This window comes from Miscanthus floridulus, chromosome 4 (genome assembly GCF_019320115.1).
Source record: "Miscanthus floridulus cultivar M001 chromosome 4, ASM1932011v1, whole genome shotgun sequence".
Classification (NCBI taxonomy): Eukaryota; Viridiplantae; Streptophyta; class Magnoliopsida; order Poales; family Poaceae; genus Miscanthus; species Miscanthus floridulus.
The window spans coordinates 11,837,884-11,845,087 of NC_089583.1; positions in this window are offsets into that span (position 1 = coordinate 11,837,884).

Below are 7,204 nucleotides of genomic sequence, written 5' to 3' on the forward strand. Positions count from 1 at the left end.
ATCACAAACACTTTTTGATCTTGGCAGTAAGCTGTCGTTGGTGATGACATTCTCATCACAGGCGGTTTGCAACCGCCGGTAATACTAGCTTATCACAGTCGGTTCGTATTACCAATCGGTGTGATTTGAATTTTCAAAAATCCCAAAAATGGGCCAAAAAATAGCAAAAATTTTTGTTTCAATTTTGGAAAGCCCCCACCAGCTATGCTATTTTTCATGATACGCGGTGGTGCTGGGATTCGAACCTGAGACCTTTGTCCTTAGCTCCTCTAACCACTCTCCTCTAACCATTCCACCCCTAAGTCACTTGTGTCTATATAACATATCCATTCCCCTAGTATTCACTTTTTAGGATTTAAAATAAATATTTAGGATCCTAAATGGCTTCAGATGAAAAAGTCATAAACTACAAATTTGATGTTCTAATCGAGATCTACAACTTTGATTTTGGTTGTTTTGTCATCCGAGGTCGTTTGACATCAAAACTTCATCTAGACTTTTGGGGCCTTAAATGATTTCAAATAAAAAAACTCATCAACTACAAAGTTGTTCTCATCAAGATCTACAACGTTGGTTTTTGTCGATTTTTCATCCGAGGTTGTTTGAAAATTTTAGTTTTTTTAAATTTTAAAACTTTAGATACAAATTTGAGACTATAAATGATTTCTAATGAAATAATTGTCAATGTTTTGGTCATTTTTCCATCTAGGGTCGTTTGTACAATTCAAAAAAATTGAATTTTAAAATTTGAGCGCTTCAAACAGAATTCTGGGACCGTAAATGGTTTCAAATTAAAAAGTTATCAACTACAAAGTTGTCAATTGCGTTGAGATCTATAACTTTGATATAAAGTTTGTTTTTATCTCACTTTATTTGAAAAAGTTATGAATTTATTTATACTACAGCATGGCTATCACCGTCGTATCATACAACGAGCTGGCGGTGAAAATGTCCACCGCTGGTTCATATGGCGAGGCGGCAGTGATGAGGAGCACATCATCACCACCGACTGATGGTGCAAACTAGCTGTGATGATGGACTATCACTGTCGGTTGGTAAGATGAAACAACAGTGATAGTTATCGACCCGGACGTTCTTACGAACCGGCGGTGATACTATCATCACCTATGAACCATTGGTTTTAATGATACCGGCGGTGATAGAGGCATTGGTGGTAGGTCAATATGTAGTAGTGATCTTTATCAACATTGATTTCATAGCCAACTCTCCTAATGAGACCATTCCATATGCAGCACCTCATGTCTCATTATTCAATCCCAATGCTTGCTTTCATATTAACCATAGATGTCGCACAATATATAAGCCTTTGCTTGAATTTTATTTGTATTGTTGTCTTATGCTTGAGTTAGATTGCTTTTACAACAACACATCATTTTAGCTTTATATTTCAACTCAATATGGAACACCATCTAGGCTGCCACTAGAGTTGAACCGTGATACACTACAAATATTGCAATATATCATTTCTCAAGTGTATGTAATACAATCAATTTCCTGTTCAACACTTAACAAACTTGTCATACCTTTAATCGTGTTGCCATTGAATCCAAAACCCATTAAATGGCTAGGTGCACTTACACTTTCTCCACACTCCCCTCACTCTCTCCCTATTTTCTATACTACTACTAGACCAGGGCTTCACATACTATCTATAGAATGTGTAGCTCCTCCTTTATGGTCATGACTTGAGAGTAAGGGGACATGGGTATTTATAGCACTTTAGTGTGGGCTCATGGATCCATGTGCTCTCCATCTTCTCCCCTTAGATCAATAGACCTTGAATGGATGGTTGACATGGAGTAAAAGTGTGTTTCCTTGCATAGATAAGATGTGGAAGGCGGTGACTACAGGGGGTGGTCGGTCGACCCCTCCTATGATAGGTGAGGTTCTTTCCCTTCTCTTCTTGTGTGGGTTTGTCATGGTAGGGCCACTTGGATAGTTCGGATGAGTGAGATGCGGGCCCTCCAATTCATGTGCTTTGATCTTGAGCTGCTCGGAGAAAACATACTTTTCATCCAAGGATATGGATAATGCATAGAAGTGTGTTTCTTGGCTTGGGGAGGATCGAGAGGCTATGGGGCCATAATGGTAGGTCGATCGATCCTCCTTTGTGGGGTCGCTGTTGGTATCCGATGACCAACAGCTATGGGTTATCCAGAGCAAGGATTGATGGGCTTTGGCGTAAACTAAAACTCGATGGTTATTGCGAGACATCGATTTAAACTGGTTCAAGCCGCTGAATAGCGTAACACTCTATGTCCTGTATGGTGGTTTTCCTTGCGTTGGATTGTATTGTATGAAATGTTGCAAGGGGGTACCCCTACCTCTTTTTATATATTCTAGAGGGTAGGTGGACAGTTCTAGTCCTAGTCGATTAAGATAGAAGAGTTTTAGTCCTATTACAAAGATAGACTTTCCTTTATCCGACTAGGTCGATATTCTTGCCTTGGAAGTCACACACCTTGTCCCGCGCCTTCCTTGTAGTCTGTGGGCTAGCCCATCTCCTTGCTGGGTAGTCAGCCCTATAGGAACCCTAAGGATCTTGGTCCATCAATCACTTTCTTGGCTTTTCTTCATTTTGCCTATAAACAAATACATTGCATGTACAAGTGGAACCATGCTATTTGTAAAAAAACATTACTATTTACTTATTTCCTTCCAAAAGTGATAGTATGTTGATGTTTCTAACTATGCAAAACTATGACGAATTTACTGTCAACGGTAGCAAAGCAAGTGGACGAGCCAGGCGTGGAGGTAGACTGCAATAGCTAAGACTTATCTTCACGAAACATAAACTAGCTGAGTCAGCAGCTGCTCCATGGTCAGAGTTCCCTTCATCTCCAGGGGCAACAGAACCACAACTTTTGATCCAGCAGCATAAACTAGCACAGTTGCAGCAGAGGCAGCAACACTTGTTGCACAGTTAAGAAAATGTACATCACACTCGATGGTGTGGCGCGCTCAGGTTCCCCGATGTCTGAGTCGGACAGTCAGTGATTGCGAAAGAAGGTAACTTGTTTCTTCAGTAATCAACATAACTCTCCCTGTTTTTGCCAAAAAAACTGAAAGTGCTGTGATAAATAACACCACTGGCAGTGGCATTCGTTGACATCGACTCGACACTCTTAGACTCTTGTCCTCAACCTCTCTATGTTATTTTGCTATGGGCCAAAACATCAGCAGCCCAAGTGTTACACGCAAAGCCCTACAACAAACTGGGCCATTCCCATCACTACCCTAGAACAGACTATCACTACCGGTTCAAAAACCTCGTCACTGCTAATTTTTTAACCGGCATAACCGAAGCGACAGTGATGAGTCAGGTTCCCAAAAACAAGCTGAAAAAGTATCAATTTTTCTAATACTAGGAGGGACCCCACTGGACAGCCACGCACGTGGGAAAAACACAACTTTTAATACTAGGAGGGACCCCACAAGGCAATCACAAGCCACACATTTTTCGTGCAAAAAATGCGTGCTTCGTGGCCACCGACGTTCGAACCCATGACCACGACCTCAGGATTCGTGTGTTCGTCCCTAACTACTCCATCCATAAGACACTTGTGTCCATTTCGGATATCTGTCCTCCCTATTTTTATGTTCATCTAGTTTTAAAATGAATGCCTAGGACCTTAAACGATTTTAAATGAAAAGGTTATCAGCTACAAAGCTATACAACTTTTCGAGATGTATAATTTTTGTTTTGATCATTTCTCCATCCGAAGTCGTTTGAAAAGTTCAAATTTGATAAATTCAAATATAATTTCGTTGGATAGATGATTTCAAATGAAAAAAATCAACTACAAACTTGCATAAGTCTTCAAGATCTGCGACTGTTGTTTTGGCTGTTTCTCCATCCGACTACACACTCACTCATGGCTATAGAGCATATAGATTCCTTTTGTATGAACTTTATAAAATCTTGTGAATCAAATATTTTGGCATCAAAATGACTTCAAATAAAAAGTTGTGAACTACAGAGTTTCATAACTTCTCGAGATCTGGAACTTTTGGTTTTGTCATTTCTTCATCCGAGTTCATTCCCTATAACTACACACTCACTTATGACTAAGCATATGGATTCTTTGTATTAACTCTATAAAATATTGTGATGAATATTTCATCATCAAAACAATCTCAAATCAAATAAGATTGAACTACAAAGTTAGTAGATCTCATCGGGTACTACAATTTTGGTATAAAGTTTGTCCACATCGGACATCATATGAGAAAGTTATGAATTTTTTCGTGTAGTCTATCACTATGGGGTCATTTCTAGAACCAGCAGCCAGAGTATCACTATCGGTTCAAGCCAAAAACCAGTAATGATGATCCAATACCACTGTTGGTTCAAGCCAAAAACCAGCAGTGATAGAAAAACCGATGGTGATGACCCAAATATCACTGCCGCATCAAGCCACGAACCGGCAGTGATGGCCGAACAATCACTATCACCGCCGGTTTGTAAGAAATCGACATGGATCGGTAGTGAAGTTTAATACATCCAATACCACTGTCGGTTCCTATTTGATTAATATAATATATAGTAGGATTAAATAGATCTGTATCATTATAATTTCACCGTTTTTGTAGCACACACCACAACTCACGAAACTATGCTAGTGCCATTACAATTGTTTTCTACTTTGATATATGCCATTATACACACCTGAAGGCATATTGGGTCCACTTTTAGGCATCTTAAGGCTAAAGTACTTTTGTATGGACGCTTTTGCCCCTGCTAGTCTCCCTTTATCCACTTTATGATGCATCGGACCCACTTGTCATCCCTCTCCCAACCAAGATCCAATGCAGCTCTCTCTCTATCTTTCTCTACTTCTCTGATGCCACAGCCATTACACGTGCCCACCGGCCTTCTCTGTTCCTCATTCCCCGACCATGATGACTTTGGGTTGCAGCTCCACCAAGGACCTCTTGCCTGCTCCTCATCACACGAGGCATGTGCATGCTGAGCTACCCCTCCGCTCTGCGCTGCGAACCACCGTGTCCCCACCGCTCCCTACCACAGCTGAACCACCGCCATTGCCTCCCTGCTTCATGTGCCATCGTTGTCCCCTACAATAGCGCTAAATACCCCTTGGATAGCACCGTCGCTAGCCGTGCGTGCCGCACTGCTCGACCCCATGCCTCCTCCACATCCCGCTCGCCTCGTGTGGGCTAGGCTGGTGCAGCCTGACTATAGGCCCAGCGCCACGCCGCTGACTGCAGGACACCTACCTCAATCTAGCTGGCCGGAGCCCCACCCCTAGCCAAGCACCCTCGCGCCTAGCTCTTTCCCCGTAGCCTACCCATGCGCTCAGCTAGTGGTGGTGGGGCCACCCGCCGGCATCTCTTGAGTTTGATGGATATGCTCTGATATGGTGGGAACAACTTCTATGTGATTGAGAAGAAGATGGAGAAAACCCTATTGCAACATGGGATGAGATGAAGTGAGAAATGAGAATTCGTTTTGTGCCTAAGCACTATCGGCGTGATCTTTTTGATAAATTGTAGAATCTGAAGCAAGGAAGCCTCTCTGTTGAGGATTATTATAAAGAGATGGAGAAGGCTATGATTAGAGGCAATGTGTATGAAGATGAAGAGCAAACTATTGCACATTTCATGGCTGGGTTACATCGCAATATCCAGCGCATTGTTGAGTTTCAGCCGTACTATCATCTTATTGATTTGGTACATCAAGCAACTAAAGCTGAACGTTAATTGTAGCAAGATGCTAAGAGCAGCAAGCCCTTGTCATATGGCATGAGGACTATGTCAGGAGGAGGCAAGTCAATCTCGAGGTTTACTACTGCACCCTCATCAGCAAAAAGCTCAAGTGGAGACTTACGTTCTAATGTGCAGGGTGTTTTTAGAGGGAAGAATGCTGCTGCCCAAGGCATGAGCTCTAAACCATCAGCATCCACCACTACTTCAGTGGGTTCTACAACCAAGAGTAGTGGGATTCAATGCTTCAAGTGTGGAGGTCGTGGGCATGTAATCAAGGAGTGTCCGAATAATTGTGTGATCATTGTGAAAGACAATGGAGAATATGAATCAGCTAGTGAAGAGGAAGTTGAGGAAGAGTATGATGATGAGGCTCATGAAGATGAGGAACATACTAGATGTGAATTTGAGTAAGGTGCTGCTCTTGTGGTGGCTCAAATTTTGAGCGTTCAAATGAAGGAAGCTGAAAATGGACAGCGACATAATCTTTTTCAAACCAGAGCTAAAGTGCAAGATAAGGTAGTCAAGGTGATCATTGATGGCGAGAGCTGCCATAATCTTGCTAGTCGTGAGATGGTTGACAAGGTTGGTTTGAAACTACAGCGGCACCCTCATCCATATCATGTCCAATGGTTGAATGATTCAAGAGATATTAAGATTGGTTATAGAGTAAAGGTTCCATTCAAAATTGGTGAATAAGTTGACACAGTAGAGTGTGATGTGGCACCGATGTCTGTGTGCCACTTGCTTCTTGGAAGACCTTGGCAGTATGATCGATATACTCAACATTGTGGGAGAACAAATCAGTACACACTAGATTTGAAAGGAAAGAAGTTTGTACTCAAACCTATGATGCCTCAACAAATCATGGCTGAGCACTTACAAAAGCAAACTGAAATTAGTCCGGCAAGTGAAGGAAGAGAAGAGCAAAATAAATTGAGTGCCATCCACAATTCGGTGAGTGAGTGCCACAAGCCAAATTTGAGAGATAAAAAGAAAGGAGAGGGAGAGCATCTAGTTATGCTAGCCACAAAATCTGAGCTGAGAGAAGTGAGGAACAACCCAGGTCAAGTGCTCTTTGTACTTATGTGCAAAGACATTTTAATTTCACCTAATGATATCACCTCTCTTCCTAGTGTTGTGTCTCATCTTTTGTAGGACTATGAAGACATTTTTCCAAAAGAAACACCGGCTAGACTACCTCCCATTCGTGGAATTGAACATCAAATTGATCTCATTCCAGGGGCTGCACTCCCTAACCGTCCACCATACCGCACCAATCCTGAAGAAACAAAAGGAATACAAAGGCAAGTACAAGAACTTCTTGATAAAGGTTTTGTTCATAAAAGCTTAAGTCCTTGTGTTGTTCCTGTTATATTAGTGCCTAAAAAGGATGGTTCTTGGAGGATGTGTGTTGACTGTAGAGCTATAAATAATATCATTGTTCGCTATCATCATC